The 25403-nt window shown below is 46.8% G+C and overlaps 9 non-coding genes and 2 pseudogenes across 9 annotated transcripts; all 11 read left to right on the top strand.

Moving 5' to 3' along the window:
* Window positions 1–1406: 1406 nt before the first annotated feature.
* On the top strand, window positions 1407–1597 carry LOC130307690 (U2 spliceosomal RNA). Its single transcript, XR_008856851.1, has one exon. It is a non-coding gene; the product is annotated as a U2 spliceosomal RNA (small nuclear RNA).
* Window positions 1598–3691: 2094 nt separating this feature from the next.
* Window positions 3692–3882, top strand: LOC130307691 (U2 spliceosomal RNA). The gene has a single exon (XR_008856852.1). It is a non-coding gene; the product is annotated as a U2 spliceosomal RNA (small nuclear RNA).
* A 2071-nt stretch (window positions 3883–5953) lies between these two features.
* Window positions 5954–6171, top strand: LOC130307825 (U2 spliceosomal RNA; annotated as a pseudogene).
* A 2794-nt stretch (window positions 6172–8965) lies between these two features.
* LOC130307803 (U2 spliceosomal RNA) lies at window positions 8966–9155 on the top strand. The gene has a single exon (XR_008856961.1). It is a non-coding gene; the product is annotated as a U2 spliceosomal RNA (small nuclear RNA).
* Window positions 9156–11245: 2090 nt separating this feature from the next.
* On the top strand, window positions 11246–11436 carry LOC130307692 (U2 spliceosomal RNA). The gene has a single exon (XR_008856853.1). It is a non-coding gene; the product is annotated as a U2 spliceosomal RNA (small nuclear RNA).
* A 2096-nt stretch (window positions 11437–13532) lies between these two features.
* Window positions 13533–13723, top strand: LOC130307695 (U2 spliceosomal RNA). The gene has a single exon (XR_008856855.1). It is a non-coding gene; the product is annotated as a U2 spliceosomal RNA (small nuclear RNA).
* Window positions 13724–15806: 2083 nt separating this feature from the next.
* Window positions 15807–15997, top strand: LOC130307718 (U2 spliceosomal RNA). The gene has a single exon (XR_008856878.1). It is a non-coding gene; the product is annotated as a U2 spliceosomal RNA (small nuclear RNA).
* Window positions 15998–18077: 2080 nt separating this feature from the next.
* Window positions 18078–18268, top strand: LOC130307693 (U2 spliceosomal RNA). Its single transcript, XR_008856854.1, has one exon. It is a non-coding gene; the product is annotated as a U2 spliceosomal RNA (small nuclear RNA).
* A 2088-nt stretch (window positions 18269–20356) lies between these two features.
* On the top strand, window positions 20357–20547 carry LOC130307696 (U2 spliceosomal RNA). Its single transcript, XR_008856856.1, has one exon. It is a non-coding gene; the product is annotated as a U2 spliceosomal RNA (small nuclear RNA).
* A 2090-nt stretch (window positions 20548–22637) lies between these two features.
* On the top strand, window positions 22638–22828 carry LOC130307637 (U2 spliceosomal RNA). Its single transcript, XR_008856800.1, has one exon. It is a non-coding gene; the product is annotated as a U2 spliceosomal RNA (small nuclear RNA).
* A 2092-nt stretch (window positions 22829–24920) lies between these two features.
* LOC130307814 (U2 spliceosomal RNA) lies at window positions 24921–25080 on the top strand (annotated as a pseudogene).
* Window positions 25081–25403: the final 323 nt, after the last annotated feature.

A 25403-nucleotide genomic window follows, 5' to 3' on the forward strand; every position in this document is an offset into this window, starting at 1 on the left:
TGCGAGGCCCTTGCTAAATTCTGTGCACAGACTTTGAGATCTATACTTTAGACTGTATCTAAACCTGCTCCAACATGGACTGACATTCTGGCCTACTTTCAGCCGATGCGACTTGTCTGTCGCTGAACAGTCGCTTTTTATGTATTCAGCACCTATGTATAATGTTGTAAAAATGCTCTAGAAGCTAAAGTCGCAGAAATGTCACACATATTTGGCCTGCAACTTTCTGTGCGACAAATTCAGACAGGAAAAATCAGTATAAATCCTTAGAAAATTATCCCCCAGTGTCTCCATCTGCTGGCGGTATTGAATAAACATTGCTGCACTGATGGGGTATGCATTAGACGAAAAAAAAGAAGAAAAAGAAGAATAATACGCCCAGAAAAGAGGCGAAAAGGAGAAAAACGTAAAAAAACGTGAAAAAAAAGTAAGAGGAAGAGAAGGGAAAAAAAGGTGGAAATGGGTTTAAAAGTGATTTCGGCGGAGAAATATATATATATATATATATATATATATATATATATATATATATACGCGCACACACACACATATATATAAACGTATTCTCCGTTGAGATATTGCAGCCGCTGCTGTGTCCAGGCCCAGGAGCCTTAGCACTGTGCTGTGATGTCACTCAATACCACTGATATCACTAGGTGTAAACAACATCTCTCCTTTGCTGTGTATGTGACTATGGAGCTGTTTGGTGATGTCGTCTATTATGGCCTTCATAGAAGCAACAGGAGATTGTTGCATCCATCTAGAACCCTCAGAACTACAGTGCTATGATGTCACTCACTTCCACAGGCCTTGCAGAGTGTAAACAACAACAACCCAGCTTTGTTGTGTATGTAACCATAGGGATTTGTGATGTCACCTAGAACCTTCACAGCAGCGACAGCTTTATGAGGAGCATCAGCACTGCTCTGCCTGAGCAGAACCATCACCGCCATAGGTTGTCAAATAACCCGGGTTTAACCCACACAGGTAAGTCCAATGGGGTGCAGGCATGTCCTCTATGCTTACAGCTTCCCGTGGGTGTTGGTTTGATACCGTTTGGGGACAGCCAAGGAGGCATCTGCAGGCAACAAAGGTAGGTGTGTGCTTGTGTGTGTGTTTCCTATGCAGATCCTAAGCCCAGTGTCACATGCAAGTAGGAGGAGTAAGAAGGGTTCCTGGCAAATCCGGGTTATGGATTGCATTTAAAAAGGCCCCGTGGGAGTGCAATGGGCCCCTGTCTTGCTGCTTAGCAATAATGGTATGGGTTTAGGTTCTGCTGTGTGTACTGGTGGTTGACTGCCCCCCAGCCCAGAGTGTGCATGGAAAATTGTCTGGCAGCCTCCCTGACAGCAAGCAGTGATAGTGCCCATGAAGGGCACCTTGTTGGGCCCGCCCCTTTCACGGTTATCGCTTCTCGGCCTTTTGGCTAAGATCAAGTGTAGTATCTGTTCTTATCAGTTTAATATCTGATACGTCCCCTATCTGGGGACCATATATTAAATGGATTTTTGAGAACGGGGGCCGATTTCGAAGCTTGCTTCCGTCGCCCTATGCATTGACCCGATATGGCAGTATCTTCGGGTACAGTGCACCACCCCCTTACAGGGTTAAAAAGAAAGATTCCTACTTTCATTGCTACCTGCTTGCTGGCTAGCCAGCTAGCCAGCCCTGTTGGCCTTGCTGCTGCTGCAGCCAAAAAACAAAAGGTGGTGCTGCTGCTGCTTCTGCTGCTTCTGCTTCTGCTTGTGTCTGGCCGCTGTTGGAGCGTCCAGGCACAGGACTTCTGCTGCTGCTGACTAAATGGCCTCCTTAATTGGATCATTTGAGTAGCCAGCACACCTGTGCAGGTAGGGCATGACATGATAGGCAGCTGCCTTGATAGCGGGTGGGTGCTGAATGTTCCTAATTGACAAAATAAGATTAATGCTTATGAAGAAATATAAAATCTCATCCCTTCCCCAATATCGCGCCACACCCCTACCCCTTAATTCCCTGGTTGAACTTGATGGACATATGTCTTTTTTCGACCGTACTAACTATGTAACTATGTAACATAACATGGGGGGGGGGGGGGGTCTCCTGGCTGTTCACACAGGTGTGTCATTGCTGTACATTGACCATGCATTGCTTCTGTGGTATTGCAAAGGCAAAGACAAATGCTTCCAGCCATCCATTGCACTAATGGATTGGTCATCAGCTGGCTGTCTATGTCCCGCATCAATATAGACCAAAGTACAGAGGGTTAGGCTATGCTATTGTGCACCTACCTGATGCATCAGAAGGTGCGAGGCCCTTGCTAAATTCTGTGCACAGACTTTGAGATCTATACTTTAGACTGTATCTAAACCTGCTCCAACATGGACTGACATTCTGGCCTACTTTCAGCCGATGCGACTTGTCTGTCGCTGAACAGTCGCTTTTTATGTATTCAGCACCTATGTATAATGTTGTAAAAATGCTCTAGAAGCTAAAGTCGCAGAAATGTCACACATATTTGGCCTGCAACTTTCTGTGCGACAAATTCAGACAGGAAAAATCAGTATAAATCCTTAGAAAATTATCCCCCAGTGTCTCCATCTGCTGGCGGTATTGAATAAGCATTGCTGCACTGATGGGGTATGCATTAGACGAAAAAAAAGAAGAAAAAGAAGAATAATACGCCCAGAAAAGAGGCGAAAAGGAGAAAAACGTAAAAAAACGTGAAAAAAAAGTAAGAGGAAGAGAAGGGAAAAAAAGGTGGAAATGGGTTTAAAAGTGATTTCGGCGGAGAAATATATATATATATATATATATATATATATATATATATATATATATACGCGCACACACACACATATATATAAACGTATTCTCCGTTGAGATATTGCAGCCGTTGCTGTGTCCAGGCCCAGGAGCCTTAGCACTGTGCTGTGATGTCACTCAATACCACTGACATCACTAGGTGTAAACAACATCTCTCCTTTGCTGTGTATGTGACTATGGAGCTGTTTGGTGATGTCGTCTATTATGGCCTTCATAGAAGCAACAGGAGATTGTTGCATCCATCTAGAACCCTCAGAACTACAGTGCTATGATGTCACTCACTTCCACAGGCCTTGCAGAGTGTAAACAACAACAACCCAGCTTTGTTGTGTATGTAACCATAGGGATTTGTGATGTCACCTAGAACCTTCACAGCAGCGACAGCTTTATGAGGAGCATCAGCACTGCTCTGCCTGAGCAGAACCATCACCGCCATAGGTTGTCAAATAACCCGGGTTTAACCCACACAGGTAAGTCCAATGGGGTGCAGGCATGTCCTCTATGCTTACAGCTTCCCGTGGGTGTTGGTTTGATACCGTTTGGGGACAGCCAAGGAGGCATCTGCAGGCAACAAAGGTAGGTGTGTGCTTGTGTGTGTGTTTCCTATGCAGATCCTAAGCCCAGTGTCACATGCAAGTAGGAGGAGTAAGAAGGGTTCCTGGCAAATCCGGGTTATGGATTGCATTTAAAAAGGCCCCGTGGGAGTGCAATGGGCCCCTGTCTTGCTGCTTAGCAATAATGGTATGGGTTTAGGTTCTGCTGTGTGTACTGGTGGTTGACTGCCCCCCAGCCCAGAGTGTGCATGGAAAATTGTCTGGCAGCCTCCCTGACAGCAAGCAGTGATAGTGCCCATGAAGGGCACCTTGTTGGGCCCGCCCCTTTCACGGTTATCGCTTCTCGGCCTTTTGGCTAAGATCAAGTGTAGTATCTGTTCTTATCAGTTTAATATCTGATACGTCCCCTATCTGGGGACCATATATTAAATGGATTTTTGAGAACGGGGGCCGATTTCGAAGCTTGCTTCCGTCGCCCTATGCATTGACCCGATATGGCAGTATCTTCGGGTACAGTGCACCACCCCCTTACAGGGTTAAAAAGAAAGATTCCTACTTTCATTGCTACCTGCTTGCTGGCTAGCCAGCTAGCCAGCCCTGTGGGCCTTGCTGCTGCTGCAGCCAAAAAACAAAAGGTGGTGCTGCTGCTGCTTCTGCTGCTTCTGCTTCTGCTTGTGTCTGGCCGCTGTTGGAGCGTCCAGGCACAGGACTTCTGCTGCTGCTGACTAAATGGCCTCCTTAATTGGATCATTTGAGTAGCCAGCACACCTGTGCAGGTAGGGCATGACATGATAGGCAGCTGCCTTGATAGCGGGTGGGTGCTGAATGTTCCTAATTGACAAAATAAGATTAATGCTTATGAAGAAATATAAAATCTCATCCCTTCCCCAATATCGCGCCACACCCCTACCCCTTAATTCCCTGGTTGAACTTGATGGACATATGTCTTTTTTCGACCGTACTAACTATGTAACTATGTAACATAACATGGGGGGGGGGGGGGTCTCCTGGCTGTTCACACAGGTGTGTCATTGCTGTACATTGACCATGCATTGCTTCTGTGGTATTGCAAAGGCAAAGACAAATGCTTCCAGCCATCCATTGCACTAATGGATTGGTCATCAGCTGGCTGTCTATGTCCCGCATCAATATGGACCAAAGTACAGAGGGTTAGGCTATGCTATTGTGCACCTACCTGATGCATCAGAAGGTGCGAGGCCCTTGCTAAATTCTGTGCACAGACTTTGAGATCTATACTTTAGACTGTATCTAAACCTGCTCCAACATGGACTGACATTCTGGCCTACTTTCAGCCGATGCGACTTGTCTGTCGCTGAACAGTCGCTTTTTATGTATTCAGCACCTATGTATAATGTTGTAAAAATGCTCTAGAAGCTAAAGTCGCAGAAATGTCACACATATTTGGCCTGCAACTTTCTGTGCGACAAATTCAGACAGGAAAAATCAGTATAAATCCTTAGAAAATTATCCCCCAGTGTCTCCATCTGCTGGCGGTATTGAATAAGCATTGCTGCACTGATGGGGTATGCATTAGACGAAAAAAAAGAAGAAAAAGAAGAATAATACGCCCAGAAAAGAGGCGAAAAGGAGAAAAACGTAAAAAAACGTGAAAAAAAAGTAAGAGGAAGAGAAGGGAAAAAAAGGTGGAAATGGGTTTAAAAGTGATTTCGGCGGAGAAATATATATATATATATATATATATACGCGCACACACACACATATATATAAACGTATTCTCCGTTGAGATATTGCAGCCGCTGCTGTGTCCAGGCCCAGGAGCCTTAGCACTGTGCTGTGATGTCACTCAATACCACTGACATCACTAGGTGTAAACAACATCTCTCCTTTGCTGTGTATGTGACTATGGAGCTGTTTGGTGATGTCGTCTATTATGGCCTTCATAGAAGCAACAGGAGATTGTTGCATCCATCTAGAACCCTCAGAACTACAGTGCTATGATGTCACTCACTTCCACAGGCCTTGCAGAGTGTAAACAACAACAACCCAGCTTTGTTGTGTATGTAACCATAGGGATTTGTGATGTCACCTAGAACCTTCACAGCAGCGACAGCTTTATGAGGAGCATCAGCACTGCTCTGCCTGAGCAGAACCATCACCGCCATAGGTTGTCAAATAACCCGGGTTTAACCCACACAGGTAAGTCCAATGGGGTGCAGGCATGTCCTCTATGCTTACAGCTTCCCGTGGGTGTTGGTTTGATACCGTTTGGGGACAGCCAAGGAGGCATCTGCAGGCAACAAAGGTAGGTGTGTGCTTGTGTGTGTGTTTCCTATGCAGATCCTAAGCCCAGTGTCACATGCAAGTAGGAGGAGTAAGAAGGGTTCCTGGCAAATCCGGGTTATGGATTGCATTTAAAAAGGCCCCGTGGGAGTGCAATGGGCCCCTGTCTTGCTGCTTAGCAATAATGGTATGGGTTTAGGTTCTGCTGTGTGTACTGGTGGTTGACTGCCCCCCAGCCCAGAGTGTGCATGGAAAATTGTCTGGCAGCCTCCCTGACAGCAAGCAGTGATAGTGCCCATGAAGGGCACCTTGTTGGGCCCGCCCCTTTCACGGTTATCGCTTCTCGGCCTTTTGGCTAAGATCAAGTGTAGTATCTGCATTTGGTCTGGTCGGAAGGTGTCTGTGGTACCCCGCTTCTCGGCCTTGGGGGATTGTCTCTCCTTACGGAGGGACTTCACCCCCTTGCTGCTATTGGGGAGCGGGCTTAGTCCACAGACAACGGGTTGCGATCCCCCTGTCTCTGGGACCTTGTGTCTCAGAAGGCATTTTCGGTACGTTGAGCGTTACCTGTAGCTTCGGAAGCACCTAGGGTACCCCCGACCTCTGCCTTGGGTAAGGGTTCCGCTTTTATAGCGGGATTCCGAGCCCCTGCTGCTATTGGGGAAGGGGCTTAGTCCCTGGGTGTGGAAGATGCCGTTCTCCTGGGCTTTCCCCTCTGGGGAAATGTCGATGCGAAATACCATCCGCATAGAGGTGTCGGAGAGCCATCGTCAGTTGAAGAACCTCCGCTTCATTGCGGAGGTGATTCTTCTTGACTACTTCCGCCTCAATAGGGAGGACATCCTGTGTCTAAATGACCAGGAAAGCCGTGGCCTGTATACCGTCACCTTCACGGCCACGGCGTGTTGCGATAACATCTATGCAACCTTGTCTGGTGCGGACCAGAGGGACGATCGACTCGACGGTCTTTCGTTCCAGTTCCTCTATGGTGAGGAACATATACCGTTGGTGGTGGCTATGCACAGCCCTCATGTGACCACGGAGGATATAGCCACTTTTCTTCGACGATACTGCGAAGAGGTGCGATTCGCAAACAAAATCTTGAACTCCGTGCGGTTCTGGAACGGCAAGAGGAAGTTCTGGGTCAAGCTCCGTAAGGATCCCGGTGGTATTGGGGGTCTTTGCCATCCGCCCCCAAATTTTGCCATCGGGAGAGTTCGGGGCTTCCTGTTCTATCCTCAAATGCCTATGTATTGCCGAAATTGCTTGAGGTTTGGCCACACCCAGGAGACCTGCGGCGCGGAGCGTGTGATTCGCTGCAATAGGTGTGGCCAAGAAGGTCACATAGCCTCAAGATGTAGCCATACGATAAGGTGCAACCTCTGCGGAGAGGAAAATCACAATTTTAATTCCTGTCCCCATAAAGCAAAAACTACGATGGGTGGGTCAAGGCTGGGCCCACCCAAAGAGGGGACAGGACAAAAGACGTCCTTTTTTAAGATGCCCAAACCCCAGATGGCAGGTACTGATGGGTCCAGGCCCAAGACCTCTGGTGCTCCATCGGGGGGCCCACCGGTGGTAGTGCTAGGGGGAGGCCATGGGGATTCCACGAAGCCCGGGCGGGTGATCGAGTTTACTGCCCGGGAAATTGAAAGACGTCGATCGACTTCCTACCTGGCTCAAGAGCCCGCCAAAACTTCTGAAGGGGGCTCACCTGTGGCGGGTGGCAGCCGACGGGCCTCGGTGGGGGCAGAGGTGGACCCAAAATTGCAACATAAGCCAGGTACTGGCTTGGCCCAGGGTCGCCCTGCTCCGGACGAAGAGGCCCCGGTGAAAGCCCGCCGGAAGGGGAGCCAGGTGGCCAGGTCTGAGCCCGGTCCTGTTACTCCGCCTATACAGGACAGGGCCAAGAAGACAAGTGGCGCCAAACCAGGGTTTGCTGCCCCGCCAGCAGTGGACCCGGTGGGTAAAACTGGCCATCGTCGATCGATGGGGAAGTTGGAGCAACAGTCCTCAGCAACGCTTGCTGGGGAACAAGCGATGAAAACTTCCCAAGGTAGCGGCAAAGGTTCCGGAAAAGAGGCCTCACAGGCCCCTGTGCAGCAGTTCCAGTCGTCAAAAGATGAAAGAAGACGCAGATCCATCAGCCGGGGGCCAGAGATTACATCGAGTGAGAGCAACACAGAGGATATGGACAGCAGTGTGACATTTAAAAGACAAAGAGAAGAAGAAGAGGAAGACATTCAAAGGAAAGCGGCGTGCCGTAGTTCGGACGAGAGCGAGCTCAGGGTCGGGGCATCATCGATCTCAAGCTCCGACCCTCAGAACATCAAGGAGCTGATGACCCCGCAGGCGGGGGATGACGGTACGCAGCTTATTATTGACTTTGATTCTCCAAGCACGGACTCTCCATAAACTATGCCTATCCCTGTAAAAATTGCCTCACTCAATGTGAGGTCCTTAAAGAGCCCTGATCGCAGGGCTGCTTTATTTTCTTATCTAGAGACATGTGACTTTGACCTTTGCCTGCTACAAGAATGTGGAATCCCTAGTAAAATGGACTATAAAGACTTAAAAGAAGACTGGAAGCTGGGCCCATCCATATGGTCCGGTGCAAATGACTGTCGTTCTGTGGGTGTTGGGCTGCTCTGCCGAGGCCAGTCCTTTTCTATTCATACAGTAACTGAGATTGTGCCTGGCAGAGCTCTTTTAATTCATCTATATTTTAATGGACTTTTAATTCGTGTTTTAAATGTGTATGCCCCTCCTGATAAACAGGAGCGGGCAGAACTATTTGAAATTTTACCACTGTTTTGTGTTGGGTCTTCCCCCCTGCTGGTGGGAGGTGATTTTAACTGCATACGTGATGGGGAACACCGGCAGGGTGGGGATATTAATCGTAAAGACCGCACTTCTTACCTGCTTAAAAATTTTATTGATGATTTTAATTTGAAAGATTGCTGGAAGGATCTCTTGCCGGAGGACCCGGGCGCCACATGGTCCAATGGAAGAGTGAGCTCCAGAATCAATTTTATTTTTTCCTCTAGAGCTTTTAAACCCCTGAAATGCACGCTCGAGCAGAATATCTTCTCTGATCATAAGCTCCTCTTGGTGGGCCTGGAGCTAGAGGGGGAGCAAAAAGCAAAAAGGGGCCTCTGGAGATTAAACACCACACTCCTAGAGGACCCTGAGATAAAAGAGGAGTTTGTGCGGACCTACCAATGCTGGCAATCACAAAGAAAACCCCACGAGCCTATGCTGCACTGGTGGGAGGGCACCAAATCTAAAATCAGATTTTTTTTTATCAAAGCAGGTAAGAAGAAGGCAAAAATGGAAAAACAGTGGTTTTATGTTCTTAACATGCGTTTAAATGTACTTTTTAAATCTGTTCTTATCAGTTTAATATCTGATACGTCCCCTATCTGGGGACCATATATTAAATGGATTTTTGAGAACGGGGGCCGATTTCGAAGCTTGCTTCCGTCGCCCTATGCATTGACCCGATATGGCAGTATCTTCGGGTACAGTGCACCAACCCCTTACAGGGTTAAAAAGAAAGATTCCTACTTTCATTGCTACCTGCTTGCTGGCTAGCCAGCTAGCCAGCCCTGTGGGCCTTGCTGCTGCTGCAGCCAAAAAACAAAAGGTGGTGCTGCTGCTGCTTCTGCTGCTTCTGCTTCTGCTTGTGTCTGGCCGCTGTTGGAGCGTCCAGGCACAGGACTTCTGCTGCTGCTGACTAAATGGCCTCCTTAATTGGATCATTTGAGTAGCCAGCACACCTGTGCAGCTAGGGCATGACATGATAGGCAGCTGCCTTGATAGCGGGTGGGTGCTGAATGTACCTAATTGACAAAATAAGATTAATGCTTATGAAGAAATATAAAATCTCATCCCTTCCCCAATATCGCGCCACACCCCTACCCCTTAATTCCCTGGTTGAACTTGATGGACATATGTCTTTTTTCGACCGTACTAACTATGTAACTATGTAACATAACATGGGGGGGGGGGGGGGGTCTCCTGGCTGTTCACACAGGTGTGTCATTGCTGTACATTGACCATGCATTGCTTCTGTGGTATTGCAAAGGCAAAGACAAATGCTTCCAGCCATCCATTGCACTAATGGATTGGTCATCAGCTGGCTGTCTATGTCCCGCATCAATATAGACCAAAGTACAGAGGGTTAGGCTATGCTATTGTGCACCTACCTGATGCATCAGAAGGTGCGAGGCCCTTGCTAAATTCTGTGCACAGACTTTGAGATCTATACTTTAGACTGTATCTAAACCTGCTCCAACATGGACTGACATTCTGGCCTACTTTCAGCCGATGCGACTTGTCTGTCGCTGAACAGTCGCTTTTTATGTATTCAGCACCTATGTATAATGTTGTAAAAATGCTCTAGAAGCTAAAGTCGCAGAAATGTCACACATATTTGGCCTGCAACTTTCTGTGCGACAAATTCAGACAGGAAAAATCAGTATAAATCCTTAGAAAATTATCCCCCAGTGTCTCCATCTGCTGGCGGTATTGAATAAGCATTGCTGCACTGATGGGGTATGCATTAGACGAAAAAAAAAGAAGAAAAAGAAGAATAATACGCCCAGAAAAGAGGCGAAAAGGAGAAAAACGTAAAAAAACCTGAAAAAAAAGTAAGAGGAAGAGAAGGGAAAAAAAGGTGGAAATGGGTTTAAAAGTGATTTCGGCGGAGAAATATATATATATATATATATATATATATATATATATATATACGCGCACACACACACATATATATAAACGTATTCTCCGTTGAGATATTGCAGCCGCTGCTGTGTCCAGGCCCAGGAGCCTTAGCACTGTGCTGTGATGTCACTCAATACCACTGACATCACTAGGTGTAAACAACATCTCTCCTTTGCTGTGTATGTGACTATGGAGCTGTTTGGTGATGTCGTCTATTATGGCCTTCATAGAAGCAACAGGAGATTGTTGCATCCATCTAGAACCCTCAGAACTACAGTGCTATGATGTCACTCACTTCCACAGGCCTTGCAGAGTGTAAACAACAACAACCCAGCTTTGTTGTGTATGTAACCATAGGGATTTGTGATGTCACCTAGAACCTTCACAGCAGCGACAGCTTTATGAGGAGCATCAGCACTGCTCTGCCTGAGCAGAACCATCACCGCCATAGGTTGTCAAATAACCCGGGTTTAACCCACACAGGTAAGTCCAATGGGGTGCAGGCATGTCCTCTATGCTTACAGCTTCCCGTGGGTGTTGGTTTGATACCGTTTGGGGACAGCCAAGGAGGCATCTGCAGGCAACAAAGGTAGGTGTGTGCTTGTGTGTGTGTTTCCTATGCAGATCCTAAGCCCAGTGTCACATGCAAGTAGGAGGAGTAAGAAGGGTTCCTGGCAAATCCGGGTTATGGATTGCATTTAAAAAGGCCCCGTGGGAGTGCAATGGGCCCCTGTCTTGCTGCTTAGCAATAATGGTATGGGTTTAGGTTCTGCTGTGTGTACTGGTGGTTGACTGCCCCCCAGCCCAGAGTGTGCATGGAAAATTGTCTGGCAGCCTCCCTGACAGCAAGCAGTGATAGTGCCCATGAAGGGCACCTTGTTGGGCCCGCCCCTTTCACGGTTATCGCTTCTCGGCCTTTTGGCTAAGATCAAGTGTAGTATCTGTTCTTATCAGTTTAATATCTGATACGTCCCCTATCTGGGGACCATATATTAAATGGATTTTTGAGAACGGGGGCCGATTTCGAAGCTTGCTTCCGTCGCCCTATGCATTGACCCGATATGGCAGTATCTTCGGGTACAGTGCACCACCCCCTTACAGGGTTAAAAAGAAAGATTCCTACTTTCATTGCTACCTGCTTGCTGGCTAGCCAGCTAGCCAGCCCTGTGGGCCTTGCTGCTGCTGCAGCCAAAAAACAAAAGGTGGTGCTGCTGCTGCTTCTGCTTCTGCTTGTGTCTGGCTGCTGTTGGAGCGTCCAGGCACAGGACTTCTGCTGCTGCTGACTAAATGGCCTCCTTAATTGGATCATTTGAGTAGCCAGCACACCTGTGCAGGTAGGGCATGACATGATAGGCAGCTGCCTTGATAGCGGGTGGGTGCTGAATGTTCCTAATTGACAAAATAAGATTAATGCTTATGAAGAAATATAAAATCTCATCCCTTCCCCAATATCGCGCCACACCCCTACCCCTTAATTCCCTGGTTGAACTTGATGGACATATGTCTTTTTTCGACCGTACTAACTATATAACTATGTAACATAACATGGGGGGGGGGGGTCTCCTGGCTGTTCACACAGGTGTGTCATTGCTGTACATTGACCATGCATTGCTTCTGTGGTATTGCAAAGGCAAAGACAAATGCTTCCAGCCATCCATTGCACTAATGGATTGGTCATCAGCTGGCTGTCTATGTCCCGCATCAATATAGACCAAAGTACAGAGGGTTAGGCTATGCTATTGTGCACCTACCTGATGCATCAGAAGGTGCGAGGCCCTTGCTAAATTCTGTGCACAGACTTTGAGATCTATACTTTAGACTGTATCTAAACCTGCTCCAACATGGACTGACATTCTGGCCTACTTTCAGCCGATGCGACTTGTCTGTCGCTGAACAGTCGCTTTTTATGTATTCAGCACCTATGTATAATGTTGTAAAAATGCTCTAGAAGCTAAAGTCGCAGAAATGTCACACATATTTGGCCTGCAACTTTCTGTGCGACAAATTCAGACAGGAAAAATCAGTATAAATCCTTAGAAAATTATCCCCCAGTGTCTCCATCTGCTGGCGGTATTGAATAAGCATTGCTGCACTGATGGGGTATGCATTAGACGAAAAAAAAGAAGAAAAAGAAGAATAATACACCCAGAAAAGAGGCGAAAAGGAGAAAAACGTAAAAAAACGTGAAAAAAAAGTAAGAGGAAGAGAAGGGAAAAAAAGGTGGAAATGGGTTTAAAAGTGATTTCGGCGGAGAAATATATATATATATATATATATATATATATATATATATATATATATATATATATATATATATACGCGCACACACACATATATATAAACGTATTCTCCGTTGAGATATTGCAGCCGCTGCTGTGTCCAGGCCCAGGAGCCTTAGCACTGTGCTGTGATGTCACTCAATACCACTGACATCACTAGGTGTAAACAACATCTCTCCTTTGCTGTGTATGTGACTATGGAGCTGTTTGGTGATGTCGTCTATTATGGCCTTCATAGAAGCAACAGGAGATTGTTGCATCCATCTAGAACCCTCAGAACTACAGTGCTATGATGTCACTCACTTCCACAGGCCTTGCAGAGTGTAAACAACAACAACCCAGCTTTGTTGTGTATGTAACCATAGGGATTTGTGATGTCACCTAGAACCTTCACAGCAGCGACAGCTTTATGAGGAGCATCAGCACTGCTCTGCCTGAGCAGAACCATCACCGCCATAGGTTGTCAAATAACCCGGGTTTAACCCACACAGGTAAGTCCAATGGGGTGCAGGCATGTCCTCTATGCTTACAGCTTCCCGTGGGTGTTGGTTTGATACCGTTTGGGGACAGCCAAGGAGGCATCTGCAGGCAACAAAGGTAGGTGTGTGCTTGTGTGTGTGTTTCCTATGCAGATCCTAAGCCCAGTGTCACATGCAAGTAGGAGGAGTAAGAAGGGTTCCTGGCAAATCCGGGTTATGGATTGCATTTAAAAAGGCCCCGTGGGAGTGCAATGGGCCCCTGTCTTGCTGCTTAGCAATAATGGTATGGGTTTAGGTTCTGCTGTGTGTACTGGTGGTTGACTGCCCCCCAGCCCAGAGTGTGCATGGAAAATTGTCTGGCAGCCTCCCTGACAGCAAGCAGTGATAGTGCCCATGAAGGGCACCTTGTTGGGCCCGCCCCTTTCACGGTTATCGCTTCTCGGCCTTTTGGCTAAGATCAAGTGTAGTATCTGTTCTTATCAGTTTAATATCTGATACGTCCCCTATCTGGGGACCATATATTAAATGGATTTTTGAGAACGGGGGCCGATTTCGAAGCTTGCTTCCGTCGCCCTATGCATTGACCCGATATAGCAGTATCTTCGGGTACAGTGCACCACCCCCTTACAGGGTTAAAAAGAAAGATTCCTACTTTCATTGCTACCTGCTTGCTGGCTAGCCAGCTAGCCAGCCCTGTGGGCCTTGCTGCTGCTGCAGCCAAAAAACAAAAGGTGGTGCTGCTGCTGCTTCTGCTGCTTCTGCTTCTGCTTGTGTCTGGCCGCTGTTGGAGCGTCCAGGCACAGGACTTCTGCTGCTGCTGACTAAATGGCCTCCTTAATTGGATCATTTGAGTAGCCAGCACACCTGTGCAGGTAGGGCATGACATGATAGGCAGCTGCCTTGATAGCGGGTGGGTGCTGAATGTTCCTAATTGACAAAATAAGATTAATGCTTATGAAGAAATATAAAATCTCATCCCTTCCCCAATATCGCGCCACACCCCTACCCCTTAATTCCCTGGTTGAACTTGATGGACATATGTCTTTTTTCAACCGTACTAACTATGTAACTATGTAACATAACATGGGGGGGGGGGGGGTCTCCTGGCTGTTCACACAGGTGTGTCATTGCTGTACATTGACCATGCATTGCTTCTGTGGTATTGCAAAGGCAAAGACAAATGCTTCCAGCCATCCATTGCACTAATGGATTGGTCATCAGCTGGCTGTCTATGTCCCGCATCAATATAGACCAAAGTACAGAGGGTTAGGCTATGCTATTGTGCACCTACCTGATGCATCAGAAGGTGCGAGGCCCTTGCTAAATTCTGTGCACAGACTTTGAGATCTATACTTTAGACTGTATCTAAACCTGCTCCAACATGGACTGACATTCTGGCCTACTTTCAGCCGATGCGACTTGTCTGTCGCTGAACAGTCGCTTTTTATGTATTCAGCACCTATGTATAATGTTGTAAAAATGCTCTAGAAGCTAAAGTCGCAGAAATGTCACACATATTTGGCCTGCAACTTTCTGTGCGACAAATTCAGACAGGAAAAATCAGTATAAATCCTTAGAAAATTATCCCCCAGTGTCTCCATCTGCTGGCGGTATTGAATAAGCATTGCTGCACTGATGGGGTATGCATTAGACGAAAAAAAAGAAGAAAAAGAAGAATAATACGCCCAGAAAAGAGGCGAAAAGGAGAAAAACGTAAAAAAACGTGAAAAAAAAGTAAGAGGAAGAGAAGGGAAAAAAAGGTGGAAATGGGTTTAAAAGTGATTTCGGCGGAGAAATATATATATATATATATATATATATATATATATATACGCGCACACACACACATATATATAAACGTATTCTCCGTTGAGATATTGCAGCCGCTGCTGTGTCCAGGCCCAGGAGCCTTAGCACTGTGCTGTGATGTCACTCAATACCACTGACATCACTAGGTGTAAACAACATCTCTCCTTTGCTGTGTATGTGACTATGGAGCTGTTTGGTGATGTCGTCTATTATGGCCTTCATAGAAGCAACAGGAGATTGTTGCATCCATCTAGAACCCTCAGAACTACAGTGCTATGATGTCACTCACTTCCACAGGCCTTGCAGAGTGTAAACAACAACAACCCAGCTTTGTTGTGTATGTAACCATAGGGATTTGTGATGTCACCTAGAACCTTCACAGCAGCGACAGCTTTATGAGGAGCATCAGCACTGCTCTGCCTGAGCAGAACCATCACCGCCATAGGTTGTCAAATAACCCGGGTTTAACCCACACAGGTAAGTCCAATGGGGTGCAGGCATGTCCTCTATGCTTACAGCTTCCCGTGGGTGTTGGTTTGATACCGTTTGGGGACAGCCAAGGAGGCATCTGCAGGCAACAAAGGTAGGTGTGTGCTTGTGTTTGTGTTTCCTATGCAGATCCTAAGCCCAGTGTCACATGCAAGTAGGAGGAGTAAGAAGGGTTCCTGGCAAATCCGGGTTATGGATTGCATTTAAAAAGGCCCCGTGGGAGTGCAATGGGCCCCTGTCTTGCTGCTTAGCAATAATGGTATGGGTTTAGGTTCTGCTGTGTGTACTGGTGGTTGACTGCCCCCCAGCCCAGAGTGTGCATGGAAAATTGTCTGGCAGCCTCCCTGACAGCAAGCAGTGATAGTGCCCATGAAGGGCACCTTGTTGGGCCCGCCCCTTTCACGGTTATCGCTTCTCGGCCTTTTGGCTAAGATCAAGTGTAGTATCTGTTCTTATCAGTTTAATATCTGATACGTCCCCTATCTGGGGACCATATATTAATTGGATTTTTGAGAACGGGGGCCAATTTCGAAGCTTGCTTCCGTCGCCCTATGCATTGACCCGATATGGCAGTATCTTCGGGTACAGTGCACCACCCCCTTACAGGGTTAAAAAGAAAGATTCCTACTTTCATTGCTACCTGCTTGCTGGCTAGCCAGCTAGCCAGCCCTGTGGGCCTTGCTGCTGCTGCAGCCAAAAAACAAAAGGTGGTGCTGCTGCTGCTTCTGCTGCTTCTGCTTCTGCTTGTGTCTGGCCGCTGTTGGAGCGTCCAGGCACAGGACTTCTGCTGCTGCTGACTAAATGGCCTCCTTAATTGGATCATTTGAGTAGCCAGCACACCTGTGCAGGTAGGGCATGACATGATAGGCAGCTGCCTTGATAGCGGGTGGGTGCTGAATGTTCCTAATTGACAAAATAAGATTAATGCTTATGAAGAAATATAAAATCTCATCCCTTCCCCAATATCGCGCCACACCCCTACCCCTTAATTCCCTGGTTGAACTTGATGGACATATGTCTTTTTTCGACCGTACTAACTATGTAACGATGTAACATAACATGGGGGGGGGGGTCTCCTGGCTGTTCACACAGGTGTGTCATTGCTGTACATTGACCATGCATTGCTTCTGTGGTATTGCAAAGGCAAAGACAAATGCTTCCAGCCATCCATTGCACTAATGGATTGGTCATCAGCTGGCTGTCTATGTCCCGCATCAATATAGACCAAAGTACAGAGGGTTAGGCTATGCTATTGTGCACCTACCTGATGCATCAGAAGGTGCGAGGCCCTTGCTAAATTCTGTGCACAGACTTTGAGATCTATACTTTAGACTGTATCTAAACCTGCTCCAACATGGACTGACATTCTGGCCTACTTTCAGCCGATGCGACTTGTCTGTCGCTGAACAGTCGCTTTTTATGTATTCAGCACCTATGTATAATGTTGTAAAAATGCTCTAGAAGCTAAAGTCGCAGAAATGTCACACATATTTGGCCTGCAACTTTCTGTGCGACAAATTCAGACAGGAAAAATCAGTATAAATCCTTAGAAAATTATCCCCCAGTGTCTCCATCTGCTGGCGGTATTGAATAAGCATTGCTGCACTGATGGGGTATGCATTAGACGAAAAAAAAGAAGAAAAAGAAGAATAATACGCCCAGAAAAGAGGCGAAAAGGAGAAAAACGTAAAAAAACGTGAAAAAAAAGTAAGAGGAAGAGAAGGGAAAAAAAGGTGGAAATGGGTTTAAAAGTGATTTCGGCAGAGAAATATATATATATATATATATATATATATATATATATATGCGCACACACACACATATATATAAACGTATTCTCCGTTGAGATATTGCAGCCGCTGCTGTGTCCAGGCCCAGGAGCCTTAGCACTGTGCTGTGATGTCACTCAATACCACTGACATCACTAGGTGTAAACAACATCTCTCCTTTGCTGTGTATGTGACTATGGAGCTGTTTGGTGATGTCGTCTATTATGGCCTTCATAGAAGCAACAGGAGATTGTTGCATCCATCTAGAACCCTCAGAACTACAGTGCTATGATGTCACTCACTTCCACAGGCCTTGCAGAGTGTAAACAACAACAACCCAGCTTTGTTGTGTATGTAACCATAGGGATTTGTGATGTCACCTAGAACCTTCACAGCAGCGACAGCTTTATGAGGAGCATCAGCACTGCTCTGCCTGAGCAGAACCATCACCGCCATAGGTTGTCAAATAACCCGGGTTTAACCCACACAGGTAAGTCCAATGGGGTGCAGGCATGTCCTCTATGCTTACAGCTTCCCGTGGGTGTTGGTTTGATACCGTTTGGGGACAGCCAAGGAGGCATCTGCAGGCAACAAAGGTAGGTGTGTGCTTGTGTGTGTGTTTCCTATGCAGATCCTAAGCCCAGTGTCACATGCAAGTAGGAGGAGTAAGAAGGGTTCCTGGCAAATCCGGGTTATGGATTGCATTTAAAAAGGCCCCGTGGGAGTGCAATGGGCCCCTGTCTTGCTGCTTAGCAATAATGGTATGGGTTTAGGTTCTGCTGTGTGTACTGGTGGTTGACTGCCCCCCAGCCCAGAGTGTGCATGGAAAATTGTCTGGCAGCCTCCCTGACAGCAAGCAGTGATAGTGCCCATGAAGGGCACCTTGTTGGGCCCGCCCCTTTCACGGTTATCGCTTCTCGGCCTTTTGGCTAAGATCAAGTGTAGTATCTGTTCTTATCAGTTTAATATCTGATACGTCCCCTATCTGGGGACCATATATTAAATGGATTTTTGAGAACGGGGGCCGATTTCGAAGCTTGCTTCCGTCGCCCTATGCATTGACCCGATATGGCAGTATCTTCGGGTACAGTGCACCACCCCCTTACAGGGTTAAAAAGAAAGATTCCTACTTTCATTGCTACCTGCTTGCTGGCTAGCCAGCCCTGTGGGCCTTGCTGCTGCTGCAGCCAAAAAACAAAAGGTGGTGCTGCTGCTGCTTCTGCTGCTTCTGCTTCTGCTTGTGTCTGGCCGCTGTTGGAGCGTCCAGGCACAGGACTTCTGCTGCTGCTGACTAAATGGCCTCCTTAATTGGATCATTTGAGTAGCCAGCACACCTGTGCAGGTAGGGCATGACATGATAGGCAGCTGCCTTGATAGCGGGTGGGTGCTGAATGTTCCTAATTGACAAAATAAGATTAATGCTTATGAAGAAATATAAAATCTCATCCCTTCCCCAATATCGCGCCACACCCCTACCCCTTAATTCCCTGGTTGAACTTGATGGACATATGTCTTTTTTCGACCGTACTAACTATGTAACTATGTAACATAACATGGGGGGGGGGGGGGGGTCTCCTGGCTGTTCACACAGGTGTGTCATTGCTGTACATTGACCATGCATTGCTTCTGTGGTATTGCAAAGGCAAAGACAAATGCTTCCAGCCATCCATTGCACTAATGGATTGGTCATCAGCTGGCTGTCTATGTCCCGCATCAATATAGACCAAAGTACAGAGGGTTAGGCTATGCTATTGTGCACCTACCTGATGCATCAGAAGGTGCGAGGCCCTTGCTAAATTCTGTGCACAGACTTTGAGATCTATACTTTAGACTGTATCTAAACCTGCTCCAACATGGACTGACATTCTGGCCTACTTTCAGCCGATGCGACTTGTCTGTCGCTGAACAGTCGCTTTTTATGTATTCAGCACCTATGTATAATGTTGTAAAAATGCTCTAGAAGCTAAAGTCGCAGAAATGTCACACATATTTGGCCTGCAACTTTCTGTGCGACAAATTCAGACAGGAAAAATCAGTATAAATCCTTAGAAAATTATCCCCCAGTGTCTCCATCTGCTGGCGGTATTGAATAAGCATTGCTGCACTGATGGGGTATGCATTAGACGAAAAAAAAGAAGAAAAAGAAGAATAATATGCCCAGAAAAGAGGCGAAAAGGAGAAAAACGTAAAAAAAACGTGAAAAAAAAGTAAGAGGAAGAGAAGGGAAAAAAAGGTGGAAATGGGTTTAAAAGTGATTTCGGCGGAGAAATATATATATATATATATATATATATATATATATATATATATATATACGCGCACACACACACATATATATAAACGTATTCTCCGTTGAGATATTGCAGCCGCTGCTGTGTCCAGGCCCAGGAGCCTTAGCACTGTGCTGTGATGTCACTCAATACCACTGACATCACTAGGTGTAAACAACATCTCTCCTTTGCTGTGTATGTGACTATGGAGCTGTTTGGTGATGTCGTCTATTATGGCCTTCATAGAAGCAACAGGAGATTGTTGCATCCATCTAGAACCCTCAGAACTACAGTGCTATGATGTCACTCACTTCCACAGGCCTTGCAGAGTGTAAACAACAACAACCCAGCTTTGTTGTGTATGTAACCATAGGGATTTGTGATGTCACCTAGAACCTTCACAGCAGCGACAGCTTTATGAGGAGCATCAGCACTGCTCTGCCTGAGCAGAACCATCACCGCCATAGGTTGTCAAATAACCCGGGTTTAACCCACACAGGTAAGTCCAATGGGGTGCAGGCATGTCCTCTATGCTTACAGCTTCCCGTGGGTGTTGGTTTGATACCGTTTGGGGACAGCCAAGGAGGCATCTGCAGGCAACAAAGGTAGGTGTGTGCTTGTGTGTGTGTTTCCTATGCAGATCCTAAGCCCAGTGTCACATGCAAGTAGGAGGAGTAAGAAGGGTTCCTGGCAAATCCGGGTTATGGATTGCATTTAAAAAGGCCCCGTGGGAGTGCAATGGGCCCCTGTCTTGCTGCTTAGCAATAATGGTATGGGTTTAGGTTCTGCTGTGTGTACTGGTGGTTGACTGCCCCCCAGCCCAGAGTGTGCATGGAAAATTGTCTGGCAGCCTCCCTGACAGCAAGCAGTGATAGTGCCCATGAAGGGCACCTTGTTGGGCCCGCCCCTTTCACGGTTATCGCTTCTCGGCCTTTTGGCTAAGATCAAGTGTAGTATCTGTTCTTATCAGTTTAATATCTGATACGTCCCCTATCTGGGGACCATATATTAAATGGATTTTTGAGAACGGGGGCCGATTTCGAAGCTTGCTTCCGTCGCCCTATGCATTGACCCGATATGGCAGTATCTTCGGGTACAGTGCACCACCCCCTTACAGGGTTAAAAAGAAAGATTCCTACTTTCATTGCTACCTGCTTGCTGGCTAGCCAGCTAGCCAGCCCTGTGGGCCTTGCTGCTGCTGCAGCCAAAAAACAAAAGGTGGTGCTGCTTCTGCTGCTTCTGCTTCTGCTTGTGTCTGGCCGCTGTTGGAGCGTCCAGGCACAGGACTTCTGCTGCTGCTGACTAAATGGCCTCCTTAATTGGATCATTTGAGTAGCCAGCACACCTGTGCAGGTAGGGCATGACATGATAGGCAGCTGCCTTGATAGCGGGTGGGTGCTGAATGTTCCTAATTGACAAAATAAGATTAATGCTTATGAAGAAATATAAAATCTCATCCCTTCCCCAATATCGCGCCACACCCCTACCCCTTAATTCCCTGGTTGAACTTGATGGACATATGTCTTTTTTCGACCGTACTAACTATGTAACTATGTAACATAACATGGGGGGGGGAGGGGGGGGGGGGTCTCCTGGCTGTTCACACAGGTGTGTCATTGCTGTACATTGACCATGCATTGCTTCTGTGGTATTGCAAAGGCAAAGACAAATGCTTCCAGCCATCCATTGCACTAATGGATTGGTCATCAGCTGGCTGTCTATGTCCCGCATCAATATAGACCAAAGTACAGAGGGTTAGGCTATGCTATTGTGCACCTACCTGATGCATCAGAAGGTGCGAGGCCCTTGCTAAATTCTGTGCACAGACTTTGAGATCTATACTTTAGACTGTATCTAAACCTGCTCCAACATGGACTGACATTCTGGCCTACTTTCAGCCGATGCGACTTGTCTGTCGCTGAACAGTCGCTTTTTATGTATTCAGCACCTATGTATAATGTTGTAAAAATGCTCTAGAAGCTAAAGTCGCAGAAATGTCACACATATTTGGCCTGCAACTTTCTGTGCGACAAATTCAGACAGGAAAAATCAGTATAAATCCTTAGAAAATTATCCCCCAGTGTCTCCATCTGCTGGCGGTATTGAATAAGCATTGCTGCACTGATGGGGTATGCATTAGACGGAAAAAAAAGAAGAAAAAGAAGAATAATACGCCCAGAAAAGAGGCGAAAAGGAGAAAAACGTAAAAAAACGTGAAAAAAAAGTAAGAGGAAGAGAAGGGAAAAAAAGGTGGAAATGGGTTTAAAAGTGATTTCGGCGGAGAAATATATATATATATATATATATATATATATATATATATATACGCGCACACACACACATATATATAAACGTATTCTCCGTTGAGATATTGCAGCCGCTGCTGTGTCCAGGCCCAGGAGCCTTAGCACTGTGCTGTGATGTCACTCAATACCACTGACATCACTAGGTGTAAACAACATCTCTCCTTTGCTGTGTATGTGACTATGGAGCTGTTTGGTGATGTCGTCTATTATGGCCTTCATAGAAGCAACAGGAGATTGTTGCATCCATCTAGAACCCTCAGAACTACAGTGCTATGATGTCACTCACTTCCACAGGCCTTGCAGAGTGTAAACAACAACAACCCAGCTTTGTTGTGTATGTAACCATAGGGATTTGTGATGTCACCTAGAACCTTCACAGCAGCGACAGCTTTATGAGGAGCATCAGCACTGCTCTGCCTGAGCAGAACCATCACCGCCATAGGTTGTCAAATAACCCGGGTTTAACCCACACAGGTAAGTCCAATGGGGTGCAGGCATGTCCTCTATGCTTACAGCTTCCCGTGGGTGTTGGTTTGATACCGTTTGGGGACAGCCAAGGAGGCATCTGCAGGCAACAAAGGTAGGTGTGTGCTTGTGTGTGTGTTTCCTATGCAGATCCTAAGCCCAGTGTCACATGCAAGTAGGAGGAGTAAGAAGGGTTCCTGGCAAATCCGGGTTATGGATTGCATTTAAAAAGGCCCCGTGGGAGTGCAATGGGCCCCTGTCTTGCTGCTTAGCAATAATGGTATGGGTTTAGGTTCTGCTGTGTGTACTGGTGGTTGACTGCCCCCCAGCCCAGAGTGTGCATGGAAAATTGTCTGGCAGCCTCCCTGACAGCAAGCAGTGATAGTGCCCATGAAGGGCACCTTGTTGGGCCCGCCCCTTTCACGGTTATCGCTTCTCGGCCTTTTGGCTAAGATCAAGTGTAGTATCTGTTCTTATCAGTTTAATATCTGATACGTCCCCTATCTGGGGACCATATATTAAATGGATTTTTGAGAACGGGGGCCGATTTTGAAGCTTGCTTCCGTCGCCCTATGCATTGACCCGATATGGCAGTATCTTCGGGTACAGTGCACCACCCCCTTACAGGGTTAAAAAGAAAGATTCCTACTTTCATTGCTACCTGCTTGCTGGCTAGCCAGCTAGCCAGCCCTGTGGGCCTTGCTGCTGCTGCAGCCAAAAAACAAAAGGTGGTGCTGCTGCTGCTTCTGCTGCTTCTGCTTCTGCTTGTGTCTGGCCGCTGTTGGAGCGTCCAGGCACAGGACTTCTGCTGCTGCTGACTAAATGGCCTCCTTAATTGGATCATTTGAGTAGCCAGCACACCTGTGCAGGTAGGGCATGACATGATAGGCAGCTGCCTTGATAGCGGGTGGGTGCTGAATGTTCCTAATTGACAAAATAAGATTAATGCTTATGAAGAAATATAAAATCTCATCCCTTCCCCAATATCGCGCCACACCCCTACCCCTTAATTCCCTGGTTGAACTTGATGGACATATGTCTTTTTTCGACCGTACTAACTATGTAACTATGTAACATAACATGGGGGGGGGGGGGGGTCTCCTGGCTGTTCACACAGGTGTGTCATTGCTGTACATTGACCATGCATTGCTTCTGTGGTATTGCAAAGGCAAAGACAAATGCTTCCAGCCATCCATTGCACTAATGGATTGGTCATCAGCTGGCTGTCTATGTCCCGCATCAATATAGACCAAAGTACAGAGGGTTAGGCTATGCTATTGTGCACCTACCTGATGCATCAGAAGGTGCGAGGCCCTTGCTAAATTCTGTGCACAGACTTTGAGATCTATACTTTAGACTGTATCTAAACCTGCTCCAACATGGACTGACATTCTGGCCTACTTTCAGCCGATGCGACTTGTCTGTCGCTGAACAGTCGCTTTTTATGTATTCAGCACCTATGTATAATGTTGTAAAAATGCTCTAGAAGCTAAAGTCGCAGAAATGTCACACATATTTGGCCTGCAACTTTCTGTGCGACAAATTCAGACAGGAAAAATCAGTATAAATCCTTAGAAAATTATCCCCCAGTGTCTCCATCTGCTGGCGGTATTGAATAAGCATTGCTGCACTGATGGGGTATGCATTAGACGAAAAAAAAGAAGAAAAAGAAGAATAATGCGCCCAGAAAAGAGGCGAAAAGGAGAAAAACGTAAAAAAACGTGAAAAAAAAGTAAGAGGAAGAGAAGGGAAAAAAAGGTGGAAATGGGTTTAAAAGTGATTTCGGCGGAGAAATATATATATATATATATATATATATATATATATATATATATATACGCGCACACACACACATATATATAAACGTATTCTCCGTTGAGATATTGCAGCCGCTGCTGTGTCCAGGCCCAGGAGCCTTAGCACTGTGCTGTGATGTCACTCAATACCACTGACATCACTAGGTGTAAACAACATCTCTCCTTTGCTGTGTATGTGACTATGGAGCTGTTTGGTGATGTCGTCTATTATGGCCTTCATAGAAGCAACAGGAGATTGTTGCATCCATCTAGAACCCTCAGAACTACAGTGCTATGATGTCACTCACTTCCACAGGCCTTGCAGAGTGTAAACAACAACAACCCAGCTTTGTTGTGTATGTAACCATAGGGATTTGTGATGTCACCTAGAACCTTCACAGCAGCGACAGCTTTATGAGGAGCATCAGCACTGCTCTGCCTGAGCAGAACCATCACCGCCATAGGTTGTCAAATAACCCGGGTTTAACCCACACAGGTAAGTCCAATGGGGTGCAGGCATGTCCTCTATGCTTACAGCTTCCCGTGGGTGTTGGTTTGATACCGTTTGGGGACAGCCAAGGAGGCATCTGCAGGCAACAAAGGTAGGTGTGTGCTTGTGTGTGTGTTTCCTATGCAGATCCTAAGCCCAGTGTCACATGCAAGTAGGAGGAGTAAGAAGGGTTCCTGGCAAATCCGGGTTATGGATTGCATTTAAAAAGGCCCCGTGGGAGTGCAATGGGCCCCTGTCTTGCTGCTTAGCAATAATGGTATGGGTTTAGGTTCTGCTGTGTGTACTGGTGGTTGACTGCCCCCCAGCCCAGAGTGTGCATGGAAAATTGTCTGGCAGCCTCCCTGACAGCAAGCAGTGATAGTGCCCATGAAGGGCACCTTGTTGGGCCCGCCCCTTTCACGGTTATCGCTTCTCGGCCTTTTGGCTAAGATCAAGTGTAGTATCTGTTCTTATCAGTTTTCATGCTGGTGGGGATGGGTGCTGCATGGAGGATGCAGGTGTACCAGGGCTTTCCGGGGCTGGTTCTGAGGAATCAGCTCGACGGCTGCCCCGATGTGACCTGTTCCCTCCGGGTCTCGCCATGAGGCTGAGAGGGTCTAGAGCCGAGGTACTTTTGTGCCTCGGGGAGTGGTGACCCCGAGGTGCCGAAACTCACTGGGAGAATAGGCTCACTGAGTTGAAGCACGGGCACCATAATCTCTTCACCTTGTGGCACTCACCTCTTGATTCCCGGCCTTCTGGCTAGGATCAGAGAAATTTTTATAGATCCGGCCGGATGTCCGGGCAGTATATCTGCACACATTCACTTATTTATTTATTTTTTGTCTCACTGTGTCACTTTTTGCGTGTTGTGTGTTCACAGGATTTGTCAGGATGCGGTAGCCCTT

This window comes from Hyla sarda, unplaced genomic scaffold (genome assembly GCF_029499605.1).
Source record: "Hyla sarda isolate aHylSar1 unplaced genomic scaffold, aHylSar1.hap1 scaffold_144, whole genome shotgun sequence".
Taxonomy (NCBI): Eukaryota; Metazoa; Chordata; class Amphibia; order Anura; family Hylidae; genus Hyla; species Hyla sarda.